We start from the raw sequence: 17,549 nt of genomic DNA, 5'->3' as shown, positions 1-17,549 counted from the left end.
ATTGGTCTTCTACAAGGAAGGTATGAACTTGTTTATTGACTTGAATCCAACTGCATCTAGGTGTTTTTTTACCTTCCTATCTTTCATTATTTTCTGCACCCTTTCAATACCAACCCATCTTCCAACTATGGCATACATGTTTGATAGTAGAACATAGAGTGCATCATCTTAAAGATCAAACTTAAAAAGTTACTATGCAACATGCTCGCTTAATTATATATTATTATGTATTCTAGAGTTCTATTTGTTGTTAAAACATTGTTGTGATGTGCATTATATTATTTTGATGATTTTCATGTGATAAGATAGTGTGAATTATTTGTATAGCAATATTTATTGTACAACTTGAAGAACATATGACGAGATTAAAAGATAGAAAATTAAGGAAACATAGTAGAAGAGAGTGAAAACTAGTAAACGTGTATGTAAGTATGGAAGGGTTCTTATAAGACATAGTTAACCAAGCGAAACAAATCATTACATAAATAAGAAGTCTATGGGGCCCTGACTTCATATAATAAAAATAATAGGTAAGATACTGGTATATGATGGGGGAAGACCCTAATTCTTGCTATGTGGTTGGAACAATTCTAAAGTAGGTTAAAAAAAACATATATTGATATCTATAAAAGCATAGGTACGTAGTGGAATGAAAAATATGTGGTTCAAGTCCATGAATTATAAGTTATGACAAGTGAAGGGAAAAGTGCAGGAAGACATGATGTTGGATTGTAACTATAAACTTTTGACAAGGCATGTCGTGTTAATTGTAAATATTGGTCAATCAATGGAATCTATGACACCATGTGTGTAGGTTTTAACCCTGTATAGAAATTACCTACAAACGAATTCTTAAACATAGAAAATATACAATGGCAAGAAGCACAAAACAAATACACAAAGATTTTCCCCTGGATCATAAAACCACGACTACTAGATTGATTTTTCATTATATTTCTTTCAATGTTACAATACATATTTATACATGTTGAAGCATTCATAAACCGCAATTCATTAACCCTGGATTATAACATAACCTTAGTTCGCTTTAATGGATCTACAAAATACCATGGGCAAAAACCATCATGCCCAAAACCATGCAAACCATGCAAAAAACCATAGGTAGGTATGGCCACCTAATATCGGTTCCAAAAAAATTATCCCAGGGTGCTTCCTCGTACCCAATAAAGGGGTATATTGCCCCCGTGAAACCCCCGACAAGGGGGCTACACCCCCCTATTGTTCCCGTTGCAACAAATAGACGGGGCTCATGTGACTAGTCATGGAAATAATATAACACACACCCAACATTCTCCCACTTGTTGTTTTCTTTTCCACATAGGAGGTCACAAGAGAGCTTAGTCATTAGTCCAACCCTGCAATGCCCATTGTTTCCCTACATTAAGAAAAATTCTCAGTGCTCATAGGCTTCGTCAATGCATCTCAACATTCTTCAAAGTGTCCACCTTTACCAGCAACACCTTTTTGTCCTCAACCATATCCCTCACAAAGTGATACTGAACATCAATGTGCTTTGTCTTTGAATGATAAGAAGGGTTCTTTTCCAAGAAAATTGTACTTTGGCTGTCACATTCTATCCTTATATCCTATTGTACTAACCCCATACTCAAACATAATCTCTACAACCAAACTACTTCCTTGCTTGCATGAGTGGATACCATGTATTCTTCCTCTGTAGTTGAAAGTGCCACTATAGACTGTCTCTTTCTCATCCAACTGATTGCACCTCCAGATAGGTTAAACACATACCCACTTGTATATATTCTCTAATCCATATCTCTAGCCTAGTCTGCATCATCAAAGCCACGAATGTCCAAAACTCTATACAATCCTTGTATTCCTTGGTAGCACAGACCATCATCACTAGTGTCACACAAATACCTAAAAACTCGCTTCACTGTTGTCCAATGTTCCTTCCCTAGTTTTGACATAAACCTTCTCAATGCTCCCACTGCATGTGAAATTTTTGGTCTAATACAGCTATTGCATACATCATGCTACCGACTGAACTTGCGTATGGAACATGAGACATGTCCTCTTCCTCTTCTTGTGTCTTGGGACACTATTTAGCAGATAAATTTACACCTACATGAGTAGGAACCTTCACTAGTTTACTATCCTACATATTAAACCTCTACAGTATTGTCTCGACATGCTTCCTTTGGTTTAACCAAAGCTTCCTCTTTGCCCGATCTCATTTAATTTCCATGCCCAAAATATAGTCTTGCAACACTAAGATCCTTCATGTTGAATTTGGAGGACAATTGGGTCTTCAAATCCTGGGTAATTTCTTTGCCATTTCCAATCAAAAACATATCATCCACATATAAGACCATATAAATAACACAGTCATCAATTAATTCAAAATAAACACAGTGATAATCTTTGCTTCTAGTGAAGCCAAATCCTTGTATAAATGTATCAATTTTTTTATACCACATCCTTGGTGACTGTTTTAACCCATATAAATACTTTTTTAACCTACATACTAGTTTTTTCTTTCCCTTCACTGGAAATCCTCCAGGTTGCTTCATGTAGATCTCTTCTTCTAGATCCCTACGAAGAAATGTTGTCTTCACATCCATATGTTCTACCTCAAAATCAAAAGCAATAACAACATATAAAAGTAATCTAATAGAAGCTACCTTGGGAACAAGAGAAAAAATATCACCAAAATCAATTCTCGACACCTAGGAATAACCTTTTGCTACCAACTGAGCTTTGTATTTCTCCACTTTTCCTTCTGCATTCATATACTTCTTGAACACTCATTTTCTTCCAATGGGTTTCCTTCCAGTCAACAACTCCACCAGATTCCAAGCCTCATTTTTGTCCAAAGATGCCATTTCATCAACCATGGCCTCTTTCCAAAGTTTTCCATCCTCTGAATCTATTGTCTCCCTAACAATTTTGTGATCATCATCAGTAATAGATAAAGAACAAAGTCAACAGAAAGTAGATGGATTGTACCTTTCTGGATGCCTTCTTTCTCGAACTGATCTTCTCACAACTGGAGTTCGTGGCTCTTCATCTTCTGATTCCTTTTCTATAGTAGAGTTTGATTCTTCCTGCTTTAGCTCAAACTCTATCTTATCGGGTTCCTTTGGTAGGAATTCATGCTTAATAACATATTTCACCTCTCTATGTAGAATTTTCTCTATAAATCAGCTAGCTCAATAATATCATGTATAAATTTCACCTGCAGATCAACCTGATATATGCAATGTACTAAAGCATAATACTAGATCTACATCTACCATAAACTTTGCGGAAGCTTAATTGAACATGGGCAACATCAAGCATGAACATATATAACTGAGAATGAGAAGTAATCAACCATAACACAAAAGATATAATCTGGGGAAAGCACCAGCCTAAAACCCCATCTATGTATTATCAATCAAGTGGAAATCCTCAACAACATACAAAAGGAATCAACTCAAAAGCTATCCTGTTCTCTCTGTACTCTGATGATGTAGCTCATGGACTACCTAGGCCTGTATATATAGGCTTCAAAAGTCCTCCAAGCTCCCATTTCCTTGCACAGTTTTGATTGGGGTCCAATGTCATAACATTTGTGAATTGGCCACATCATACCTGCTATAACCTCAGGTCCAACTACACAATCCATAAGGAAAAATATTTCTTCTGCATGCAAGGAATATTCACAATATCCTAGCAACTGATAGTACACTGTCCCTCCATCTGATATCAATTGGGTCTCTGTATGAACTGACATGCATGAGTTATCCATGAGTGAATCTTCAGTTATCTGAAAATACCAGTTGTTACATGCATGCAAGCATTAACAAACTGAATCTCATTAATTTAACAAATTGTTAAATTAATCTAACTGGACTTGACTAAGTTAAACTAAGTCAAATGATCACACTCAATATAGAACTCATCCTTATCTCCTTTAATCAAGGGATAAATTCCTCAATCAAAGGAGAAACTATTGCATGTCCTCACATAGACTTCAAGTTCATAATTCCTTAACTAATTAACTCAAATTGAATTAATTAAATAATTTACAAACAGATGTTAATATCAAATTTGAATTTACTTCCTATTTCTAGTCCAGGGACTGACTAAAATAGGAATCCAAATTGAACTGCTAAAAATAGAACTTCTATTTTTAGCACTTCCATTTTTCATTCCCTGTTGCCCAATCCAGCACTGGTACCCAAACTGCTATTTTTAGCAGTAATATTTTTAGCACTTCTATTTTTAGCAATTTCTTGTTGCCATTTTTCAAAACTCCCTCTCAACAAGAAAGGCTTCCTCTCGAACCCGATCTTGTACCTTCGGAATGTTTTGCATGCAACACTTCTACCAAGTGTGGTTGCTCCAGCAACTCTCAAAACAAAAAAAAAAACTCCCAACTGACCTCTCTATTGGGCTAGAAACATACTCTAATGTTGAAGCTCTACCTACTACTGACAAGTGCTCCCTCTCTGACCTCTGCGCTACTGCAACATCTCCATGCATCTCGCACTGTTGCACACCTCTCTGTGCTACCCTGCACTGTGCAACACACTTGTGCCTCTCGCATTGCTGCAGCCTGCTAGCTCTGTGCTGTCCTGGGATTCCCTGCACTATAGCTTTCTCTGCCACTCCATCTACATCTGTCTCTACTCAATCAGTCAGTTCTGCTACTCCTCATCGGGGCTCCCGTAGCAAAGTCGAATCAAAGAGTTTGGGTACCTCAAGGATCCTGCCCCTCTTCCTTGGGACAATCGCTTCACATCGCCCCACCTCCTACCTGGAGGTATGGATGCATGTGATCTCTCAACCCACATGGCTCAAAGTTTCCCCTACTAGAGGTCTCTACATGAGTAGATGTCTCTACTCGATCTCCTCTCAGTTTCTCTAATTGTGGCTGCTCCACAACCTCCTAAAGCTGCTGCACCAATCGTGGCTCCTCCACAATTGTTTGAGACTTCTTCTGGCATTGCATGTTGAGAGGTAATATACTCTCCCTCTCAGCCATGAAGTATCCATTAGTTTCCTTGCTACTCAAGGCTTTGCATGCATCTTGAACCTCAAGAGCATATAGGTTCTTGACCCGTGAATCAATCTGCTTCACCTGTCTAGTGATGATGTGTCTAAGGAAGACCTTTCCCTTACTGAAGACTACATCATAGCCTCTGTCTTCCATCAGCGCGATCAACACCAAGTTTCTCTTCAGTCCTAGTACATACTTGACATCGGTTAAGGTAAGGCGAGCTCCATGCTCCCTCTGAAAAATAACTGTGCCTACACCTGAGACAGTATACTTTTCATCATTACCCATCACTATGAGTATCTGGAGATATTTCTCCTCCAAAGTACTGAACAAACTCTTGCCATCAGTCATGTGGAAAGAAGCTCCACTGTCAAGAAACCAACCACTTCCCACCATGGATGAAACCATGCATGCGAAGAGTGTGAAATCCAACTAGAACTATGAAGCAAGTGCCTCACCTTCAGATCCTTCCCCAGATCCCTTCTTGGAATTCCTCAGTGGACAATTTGTAACAAAATGGCCCACCTCATGACAATGAAAGCATCACACTTTCGATTTGTCAAACTTCTTCCCACCATGGGAAGAACTGGACTCGAAAAGAGAAACCTTCTCCTTCCCCTTCTTCGCCTTACTCACTAAGGCACAATTTTCTTCATTGTCCATGGATGAAGAACCATCTCTGGTGCTTCTTCTTATCTCCTCCTGCATCAAATCCAACCAAAGTTGTTCCCAATCTGGCAGTTTCTCTCTTCCATTAACCGAGTCCTGGTAGCTATGCCAACTCTTAGGACTGAGGAGTGCAAGACTCACCATGTCATCATCAGCTGTCACGATCCCTACACTTCCAAGCTCATCCTTGCATGAGGTGAGCTTTTTCAAATACATAGAGATAGTGTCACCCTTTTCACACTTGATCTTTCGAAGTTTGTCCTTCAGTGCGAGCTTCCTCTAATCACTGCTATTCTGATAAAGATCTTTCAATGTTTTCCACATTGAAAATGGAGTCTCCTTCCCATGGAGGCTTGAGACAATGTGATCTCGAACTCCCTCCAAGAGGATTCTCCTAGCTCTAGCCACGCACTTATTCCATTCTGCCAGTTGAGTAGCATCAGTCGGCTTCTAGACTTCTTGATCAATGAAGTCCTTTAGACCATTATCTTCTAATACTGCCTCCATGCGATCCTTCTAGGCTATATAATTCGAACTACCATCAAGGGCATATTCGAGTCTCAAACCATAGAACACCATTGGTGAAATAGATGTGATAAGAACCCAATTCAATATTCAGAAACCACAAACTTCAACTTCTCCCTTCTTGTATACTGTTCTTCCTTGATCACTTGTGCTCTGATACCATGTAGAATTTTCTCTACAAATTAGTTAGCTCACTGATATCATGTAGAAATTTAATCTGCAGATCAACCTGATATATGCAATGTACTAAAGCATAATACTAGATCTACATCTACCATAAACTTTGTGGAAGATTAATTGAACATGAGCAACATCAAGCATGAACAGATATAACTGAGAATGAGAAGTAATCAACCATAACATAGAAGATATAACCTGGGGAAAGCACCAGCCTAAAACCCCATCTCTGTATTATCAATCAAGTGGAAATCCTCAACAACATACAAAAAGAATCAGCTCAAAAGCTATCCTGCTCTCTCTGTATTCTGATGATGTAGCTCATGGACTACCTAGGCCTGTATATATAGGCTGCACAAGTCCTCCAAGCTCCTATTTCGTTGCACAGTTTTGATTGGGGTCCAATGTCATAATATGTGTGAATTGGCCACATCATACCTGCTGTAACCTCAGGTCCAACTATGCAATCCATAAGGAAAAATATTCCTCTGCATGCAAGGAGTATTCACAAGGAATATCCTAGCAACTGATAGTATACTATCCCTCCATCTAATCTCAAATCTCTGTCTGAACTGACATGCATGAGTTGTCCATGAGTGAATCTTCAGTTATCTGAAAATACCAGTTGTTACATGCATGCAAGCATTAACAAACTGAATCTCATTAATTTAACATACTGTTAAATTAATCTAACTAGACTTGACTAATTTAAGCTTAGTCAACTGATCACACTCAATATAGAACTCATCCTTATCTCCTTTAATCAAGGGATAAATTCCTCAATCAAAGGAGAAAATGTTGCATGTCCTCACATAGACTTCAAGTTCATAATTCCTTAACTAATTAGCTCAAACTGAATTAATTAATTAATTTATAAACTATTGTTAATATTAAATTCGAATTTTACTTCCTATTTCTAGTCCAAGGATTGACTAAAGTAAGAATCCACACTGAACTACTAAAAATAGAACTTCTATTTTTAGCACTTCCATTTTTCATTCCCTGTTGCCAAGTCCAGCACTGGTACCCAAACTGCTATTTTTAGTAGTGCTATTTTTAGCAATTTCTTGTTGCCAGTTTTCAACACTCTAAACACCACATCTCGAATTTACACAGCCTTCCTTGTTTTTGGGTTCTAAATCTTATAACCTTTAAAACCATCCTTATACCCAATAAAGATGCACCTTTCAGATTTACTATCCAACTTGGTTCTTTTCTCCTTTGGAACATGTACATATGCATCACAACAAAATACCCTCAGATGTGAAAGAGAGGGTTTCTTATCAGTCCAAACCTCATGTGGAGTCTTATTCTCTAACTTTTATGAAGGTGATATATTAACCAAGTAACATGCAGTCTCTACCGCTTCTGCCCAGAATTCATGTCCTAACCTGACACCACTGAGCATGCTTCTTGCATTTTCCATCAACGTCTTGTTCATTCTTTCAGAAACTCCATTTTGTTGAGGTGTGTACGGAGTAGTCTTCTATTGTGCTATACCACGCTTCTTATAGAACTCTTCAAATTCCTTCTTGCATAGCTCTCCACCATTATCTATCCTTGACACCTTTATCTTCTTCTTTGCCTAGTTTTCCACCAAAGCCTTTAATTCTTTAAACCTGTTAAAGACTTCATATTTCTTCCTGAGTAAATATATCCATGTATTCCTTGAGAAGTCATCTATAAATTGTACATAGTACATGTAGAAATTTTGACTGTATATTAACCTGATAATGCAATATAACTAAAGCAAAATACTTTGATCTACTTCTATAATCAATTTGTGGAAGCTTAAAAGATTTGAGCAAGATCAAGTTGAACACATATAACTAGAAGAAGAATCAATGCACATGAAACACAGAAGAATACTCAGGTGAAAGCCTCAGCTAAAAACCCCACTATCTGTATTATCATACAAGGTGGAAATATCTTAGAATAATACAAAGCCTTAGCTAAGACAACTAACCAGCTCTCAGTGCAATCCTCCTGGATGCTCACAGGCAAACAAGGCTTCTCACAAACCTTCTCCTCTGCCCTCCAAGCCTCCTATTTCCTTGCGCTGTTTCTCCTGGGTGATCTTACTGTTACCATGTGTAACACTGATCACTCACACTGATATCACACCCTGTAAAACTTCACAATCCTCAAGGAAACTTTTTCCTTCTGCATGGATGAGTTTCCTTTATAGGAAAACTCATGCAATTGATAGTAACATGTCCTTGACATTTAGCTCAACTGAGTATTTCTCTGAATCGACATGCATGAGTTAATGATAAGAGAATCTTTAGTTATCTGGAGTACACTAGTTGGATGCATGCATGCATTAACTGACTGAACTAACAATTAGTTCCTCAAATAGTTTGGAACTAATTTAACTAGACTTAACTCAGTAGGCTGAGCTAACTAATTACAACTCAAATACAACTCAATCTTATCTCCTTAATTAAGACATAATCTCCTTAATTTAAGGGATAACTGTTGCATGACTTCACAAAGAATTCTAACTTGAATTTATTCAACTAATTAACTCAAGATGAATTAATTAATTATTTTTCAAGTAGCTGGTAAGACTAAATTCGAATTTTAATTCTCAATTTTAATTCAAGGACAAATTAAAATTGGAATATTATGGATTCTATTTTTATCATTTCTTGTTGCTATTTTCAACACTCCCTCTCAACAAGAAAGGAATTCAACTCGATCCCGATCCTAAACATTTGGAATGTTTTGCATGCATCACTTCTCTCTAGTGTTGTTGCTCTAGCAATCTCGAGAAACAAAAAAACATCCAACTTGAATTAGAATGATGCCTCTATCATCAAAGTCTCTGACTGCTATTTCCTCTGTCGACTGAAAACTCTGCGCTTTTGCTGACTCAACCTTTCTACACTGTTGTCAATCCTTCTATGCGCTCTTTAGTATCTGACTGCTCTAGCCTCTGTCACTTTGATTTTTGACTGCATCAATCCCAAAAATTCCTCCCGCTACTATGTAGTTTGGGCTCCCGTAACAAGGTACGATCCATGAGATAAAACTTCTCAATAGACACTGCCCAATTTCAGCCTTCTTGAGGCTATCACTTCATGTCGCCCCACATCACACCTGGAGGTATGGCTGCATGTGATCCCTCTACTGACTCTAATTGTGGCTCCTCCATAATTGTCTTAGACTTCTTCTGGGACTGCATGTTGAGAGGTAATTTGCTTTCCCTCTCAACCATCAAGTCTCTAACATTTGCCTTGCTCCTCAAGGATTTGCATGCATCTTGAACCTCAAGAGCATACAGGGTCTTGACTCATGAACCGATCTGTTTCACCTGTCCCGTGGTGATGTGTCTAAGGAAAACCTTTCCCTTACTGAAGATAAGATTGTAGCCTTTGTCCTCCAACATTGCAATCGATACCAAATTCTTCTTCAATCCAGGAACATACTTCACATCTGTCAAGGTGATAATAGCTCCATGCTCCCTCTGAAAAGCAATTGTGCCCACTACTAAAACACTATACCTTTCATCTTTACCCATATCTATGCGCATATTGAGGTATTTCTCCTCAAGGTACAGAATAAAATTTTATCGTAGGTCATGTGGAATGAGGCTCCACTATCAAGAAACCAACCATAACCCATCATCGATGACACCATGCATGTGATGAGGGTGAAGTCCATTTCGAATTGAGAGGCTAATGCCTCACCTTCCGATCCTTTCGAGGATCCCTTCTTAGACTTCTTCGATGGGAAATTAGTCGCATAATGACCCATCTCGTGACAATTAAAGCATCTCACTTTAGACTTGTCAACCTTCTTCCCTCCATGAGAAGAATTCGATTCGGAATGGGATGCCTTCCCCTTCCCTTTCCTTGCCTTACTTGCTAAGGTTAGATTTTCTTCATCATCCTTGGTGTTATCACCCTAAAATTTTTGTTTCTAAACTTTGGAAAGTTTGCGTTGTTTCTAGTCATAATCTTATAATAGGTTTTGAGTCATCTTATCTCAATAGTGTCATTCTCTTTTCCAAATAAAGTTTGACAGCCTCATTCCATGTCTTAGAAGCCTTACCATGTGTTTAGAAGTCATATCTCACATCATTTTGAAGAAATTTTGAAATTAGCTAAGAATCCACATTTTTTTAGTGCAAATAGTGTAAAAATCCTATTTTGTGCTACGAAATCAGAATTTTCGTAGCATGCTACGAAACCACTGAAAAAGCTTGTTTCAGCATAAAAGACTCTGTTTTCTGCTTTTACTAGTCAACTTCCAGAAGGGTTCTTGAGCAGCTGAGAACTCAATTTTGAAAATTGAAAGAGGTTTTTCTTCCTAACATACTGAACTACAAAAACTATTTCAGTTTCTTCATATTGGTTATGAGGTGGGAGAAAGTTATGGTTAAACATGCACTACGAAACTGCTGAAATCCAAGCTTTGTCTTTTGGTTTTAGTAGTTGTTTTCAAGATCAGTTTCTGGTCACAGGAAAAGATATTTTGGAATTTTGAAGGAGGTTTCTCTTCATAAACTCTCTCACTACAATAACCTATCTCACTTTATTCATAAGTGTTATCAGTTGGGAGATACTAATATTTCTTTGAAACCCTAATTTCAGAGAACAAATTTTTCCTGTTTTACACATGTTTTGCAAGGACAGATACTGGACAGATGGAGAAGTGTTTTAAAAAACCAAGAGAGGTTTTTGTTCTAGATATCATGGAATAAAAAAACCTCCTTCAATTTTGTAAAATATGTCATGTATGAGAAGATAAAGGCTATATCCCACGTGCCAATTTTCAAGGATCCTAAAACTAAAAACAGGGAAACATGTTCCCTAATTTCTAGGGTTTATCATTAACAGTAAGGTGACAACGTGGGAGGCTTCATCAAATTCGACCTCATGAGGTTGAAAATTTCAAAGAATGCATTCAATGTTTAGTTAAGGTGGTTTAGTCATAACAAGAAGTTGTACTCCTAATTGTATTAGGACTCTAAGACAGTCAGTTAGCTATCACTTGTATTTAATAGTCTGTTTTATGGTTATAATAGGTGTCAATAATAGAAATTCGAATTCTCTTGATGAGGGATGGGGGAATACATGTTGTAACTGATATATATAAAGCAATAGGTCGAATTAGCAAAGGGTTGGAGACTTTTTGGCTCAACTGCTGCTCTATGTGCAGACTGTGTATATTTTTAACCTAATGCAGGGTTTCTACTTAGACAACTCAAGATTCATGAAGATTTCTTGTATGTTCTTGTTTTGATGGAATATTCCAATACTTACATTGCAGTTTTGTTTACTTATGAAACTCAGAACTCATAAATTATGCTCTGACTTCCTTCATAGATAAACTAACCGTGTTTCACTGTTTTATATTTGCATTTCTGCACTTGAACTCTATAATGCCTTGACTTCCATGCTAGGTAGAATGTTTTGGCGTCACTACTCAGGATTCAAAGAGAGTTTTTAATGTCCTATTGTCTCATGGCTTTCCTCTTTCACTTACTTACAGTGGTATGAATACATGTTACTTAGAACTCGTCAACGATGCTCTAACTTCCTTCATGTATTTATAAATTGTGTTTCCTTCCATTGTACCTTTGTTTTGTTGATGTATAAAAATTCTCTATGCCTTGAATTTCATGTTAATCTGATCTTTCTGTGGTACTAAAACATACTTTGACTCCATATCCCAATGGTAGCCCGCCTTCATCTTTCAACCTATAAACATATAAAATCACAAACCATAGAGTTAGCCATCTATCCATATCTTTAATCAATATCATTAACCCTTTGAGAGAGCCCTCTCAGGCTGAGGAGGCTAAGCCTTAGCTAAAAGATTGGTTTGAAATAGTTACACTTAGATAGTCTGATCAACAGCCTATCAGGGTCCTATTTTGGTGATAAAACTTGGATGAAGAACCATCTCATGTGCTCCTCTTGATCTCCTCCTGCATGAGATCTGACCACAGTCATTCCCAATCCGACAGTTTCTCCCTTTCATTCACAAAGTCTTGGTAGCTATTCCAGCTCTTTGAAAGGCTAAGGAGAGCGAGGCTCACCAGATCATCATCAACAATAGTTATTCCCACACTGATAAGCTCATCTTTGAAAGTGGTGAGCTTGTTTAGATATGTGGAAATAGTATCACAATTCTCCATCTTGATTCTTTGAAGCTTATCGTTGAGAGCCAATTTCTTCTGGTCACTACTGTTATGGTAGAGGTCCTTCAATGTCTTCCACATTGAATATGGAGTATCCTTCCCATGGATACTCGAGACAATATGGTCTCGAACTCCCTCAAGGATGATTCGTCTCGCCCTCGCCACACACTTCTTCCATTCAGCCAACTCTTGTGCATTAGTTGAGCCTGGCTTTGGGATTTCTTGATCAATGAAATCCTTCAAACCATTGTCTTGTAATACAACCTCCATGTGATCTTTCCATGCTATGTAATTTGAGCTACCATCCAAGGCATACTCAAGTCTCAAGCCATAGTACACCATTGACCAACCTTGAAGTATGAGATGAATTCGATTTGCACCTGCAAACCCGAACTTCAAACTTCGAATTCTCTTCTCTGTATCATGTTCACTACTCCAATAAACTTGGCTCCGATACCATGTAGAAATTCTGACTGTAGATTAACCTGATAATGCAATATAACTAAAGAAAAATACTTTCATCTACTTCTACAATCAATTTGCGGAAGCTTAAAATATTTGAGCAAGATCAAGCTGAAAACATATAACTATAAGACAAATCAATGCACATGAAACACAGAAGAATACTCAGGGGAAAGCCTCAGCTAAAAACCCCACTATCTGTATTATCATACAAGGTGGAAATATATCAGAATAATACAAAGCCTTAGCTAAAATATCTAACCAGCTCTCAGTACAATCCTCTTGGATGCTCACAGGCAAACAAGGCTTCTCACAAACCTTCTCCTCTGCCCTCCAAGCCTCCTATTTCCTTGCGTTTTTTCTCCTAGGCGATCCTACTGTTACCAAGTGTAACACTAATCACTCACACTAATCTCACACCCTGTAAAACTGCACAATCCTCAAGGAACCCTTTTCCTTCTGCATGGATGAGTTTCCTTTATAAGAAAAATCATGCAACTGATAGTAACCTGTCCTTGACATTTAGCTCAACTGGGTCTTTCTCTGAATAGACATGCATGAGTTAACGATGAGAGAATCTTCAGTTATCTGGAGTACACTAGTTGGATGCATGCATGCATTAACTATATGAACTCACAATTAGTTCCTCAAACAATTTGTAACTAATTTAACTGGAATTAACTCAGTAAACTGAGCTAACTAATTACAACTCAAATACAACTCAATCTTATCTCCTTAATTTAAGGGATAACTGCTGCATGACTTCACAAAGACTTCTAACTTGAATTTTTCCAACTAATTAACTCAAGTTGAATTAATTAATTATTTTTCAAGCAACTGGTGAGACTAAATTCAAATTTTAATTCTCAATTTTAATTTAAGGACAAATTAAAATTGGAATATTCTGGATTCTATTTTTATCATTTCTTGTTGCTATTTTCAACAGTACACAGACTTACCCAGTGATAGAACTAGCACAGGTCCAAACAAATCACTGTACACAAACTCTAATATCTCTTTCGCCCTCTTAGCACCAAAGAGGAAACTCACTTGATTCTTCTTCCCATATACACAATGTTTATAGAAATCGAAATCTAGAGAGAAATTAGGCATACCTTATACCATACCATTACCATGAAGTATGCAAAGGCCCTTCTGTCCAATATGTCCAAGACTTTGATGCCATGGCATGGTCTTTTTTACAGACACCACTAGTTTTTTTCTCCACTTTTAGGAACCATAAAAATGCTACACCCATCAGTAATAGTACTAACCAGAAGCTTGTAAAATGTTCCAATCAAAACTCCCCACATAATTACCAGTGCTCCCTGAACCATCTTGTAGGTATATTTCTTGAACATTGTTTTTACACTTGCATCATCCATCTTACTTGCAGAAATCAGATTTCCGGCCAATGTAGAAATATGCAGAACACCCGAAAGTGTTCTAATCCTTCCACCTTGTAACTTCAGATTGAATTTTCTGCATCCGACAATTCTAGCCTTCCTTTCATACCCTAAGAAGACATCACCACCATCATATTTCTCATACTCGTAGAACTACTCCCTATGGGGAGTGAAGTGAAAGGATGCACCTGAGTCAAACAACCATGCCTCATGATCTACTTGTGTACTTGAAGAAGAATCCATGTACACATCCCCACCGTCATCTGAGGTGGTTTTCGCCTCTGTAGAAGGAGTATCATCAGATCCATTTCCTTTCTCAGGAGCTTTAGATCTATAGTACTTTTTGTAGTGCCCTTCCTTTTCACATTTTCAACATACCTTTACAGGGTTCCAAGGATATTTATATCTCCCTTTAGATTTAGATATCCCACTCAAGGAATTATTTTTGTTTCTATTATTGGATTGTCCTCGTACAGATAACACATCTCCATTTTGGATCTCCATATTTTTCTATCTCATCTCCTCCGATAGCAAGGATGAGACTATTTAATCAAAGTTCAAGGTAGTTGTATTGCTACCTATTGCAACAACCAGACTAGCCAACGAATCTGGTAGAGAACACAACAAATGGATGCACTTATCTTCATCTGAAATTTTTATATAAACATATAACAACTGACTTACCACATTATTAAAGGTGTTTAGATTCTCTGTCACTGATTCTCCATCCTTCATCATCATGTTATACAACTTTTTCCCCAGGAACAATTTGTTCACAAGAGACTTAGATTGGTACAAATTCCCTAAATTGACCCACAAATCCTTCGTCATAGCTTCCCTTGATACATTTAACAATATTGAATCTGAGATACAAAACCATATTGTGCTATTTTCCTTTCAATCCAGCTTCACCCAAATTTTCTACTGACATTGTTGTTGGTTTAGAACTCAGATCTACCACGATCCATTGATCTTTATCTACTAGAAGATCCTCCACATTGAGTTTCCAAAACTCAAAACCCTAACCATTAAATTTCTCGATCTCTATCTTTTCACTACTTGTCACCTTCTTTCGCTGCAAGAATTGATCATGCAGATCTCCCATTGAACTGGGTCTACCATAGGCCCGAGCAAAAAACCTTCAGCAACAAAGACATCCCCTTGAAGACGAAACAAATCTCATACCAAATGTAGGTTTTAACCCTATACAAAAATTACCTGCAAATGAATTCTTAAACATAGAAAATATACAATGGCAAGAAACGCAAAACAAATACAGAGATATTTTCCCCTGGATCCCAAAACTGAGACTACCAAATTGATTTTTCATTATATTCCTTTCAATGTTATAATACATATTTATACATGCGGAAGCATTCATAAACCCCAATCCATTAACCTTGGATTAGAACATAACCGTAGTTCCCTTGAATGGATCTAAAAAATACCATGGGAAAAAACCATCATGCCAAAAACCATGTGTGAAACCCATGTACAAAACCATAGGTAGGTTCGCCCGCCTAATATAGGTTCCAGTTTTCTTTTCCTCGGGGCACTGCCTCAGACCTCGAACACGGGGGCTACTGCCCCCCTGAAACCCTCAGAGGGGCGAGGCCACACCCCAACCTATGACCCCCCTGCTACGCCAGGCGCAATGAAAAGGGGGTTAAATGTTTTTTAATGAGAGAGAAAATGAAATATTTTTAAGTTCAATGCAAAGGAATTCGATTTACTAGTAAGAGAATGTTTTCATAGAGTTTGTTGCATAGATTTAGAGGCAAGGTATGCTCCCTTGTTGTAATTCTTCGTATTAATAACAATAATAAATGAGATAATATTAATATACAAATAAATAAAATAACACATAACAAAGAAAACATAATAATAGTAAATCTATTTTCCATTTTTGGAATAATTTGTTCTAAGAAATGGCTAAAAAGGGCGATGAGAAGCATTCATTCTTTAGGAAGGGAATGTTCAGAGACAAAAGAGGTCACTAGCAGTAGTTGTTGTTTAAGGGCTTGGGTAAGGCCAGCATTAGAAAGATTATGTGTAATTGAGCCTATGGTTGGGTGGAGATTCATCCCCCCAAAAAATGTTGTGGTCAATGAGAGCGAGATAGTGCAACCACTTTGAATCATCCAGTAAGAATTATCATTGCTTACAAGTAAGTATTTCTTCTCATGATCTCGTAAATTATGTGTTAGCTAGATGAATATCTATGTGTTAATAATTTAATAGCATGGAATAATGTAAAATTTGTATGTTATGATTCTGGGTCTTTACATTTTGTATCAAAGTGTAGGCTCCAACCCTTGGACCTATGGAGCTTATGATGATAAGTAGATATGGGTAGATCTAATAGTAAAATTTGATAACCTACTAGATCTACATTATGCAAATCTATATTGTTGTCATCCTTAATTAATAATTTAGTGATTTTGTGTTCAATTCTTATTGTTCCATATTTGATGATTTTTCAATGTTGGCCTAGGGTATTTCCAATCTGCTTCATATCTAATATGGTAGATCTAAGAGGTACTCTATCGAAAGTGATTATAGGCCTTTCCTTTATAAAAAACCCGAACAACACAACTTATTGGAATACAAAGGAAATATATGAAAAGATCGAGCATAAATGCTTTAGGCCGGACCTCAAATAAAACATACCCACATTATGAAACTTTTCAAATTCGTTCTTCCGCCATAGATCAAACCTCCATTTGATCCGACGGCCAATAATGATTTCAAGCACACAAACTGCACGACATTTAACTAAAATCTGGACCTGATGGGAGTTATAGATCGCCAACCTAAAAAAATTCGGGTCCGATCTCTCGCTTAACATGTTGAGAATGCAACAAGATGATGGAGCTTAATGGAAAGAAGTCGCCTTCACTAAGTAGGCCCGCAGGCTATTGCCGCAAAGTCTATTTTTAGACATATGGATCATGGTCTATGAGTTGCAGGATGCTATTTGTGGATGATTGGTCATGTTGGTAAAAATAGATGGACTTCTATTTTTAGACATATGGGCGGTTTCTATTTTTAGACTGCTAGGCTAAAAATAGAACAGTCGAATATTATTGTCTCATAATAATATTTGGACTATAAACATTATCTTATCCTC

This window comes from Pinus tabuliformis, chromosome 3_2 (genome assembly GCF_031772625.1).
Source record: "Pinus tabuliformis cultivar Carrire ecotype Pingquan chromosome 3_2, CPIR1, whole genome shotgun sequence".
NCBI lineage: Eukaryota > Viridiplantae > Streptophyta > Pinopsida > Pinales > Pinaceae > Pinus > Pinus tabuliformis.
This window is presented reverse-complemented; position numbering follows the sequence as displayed.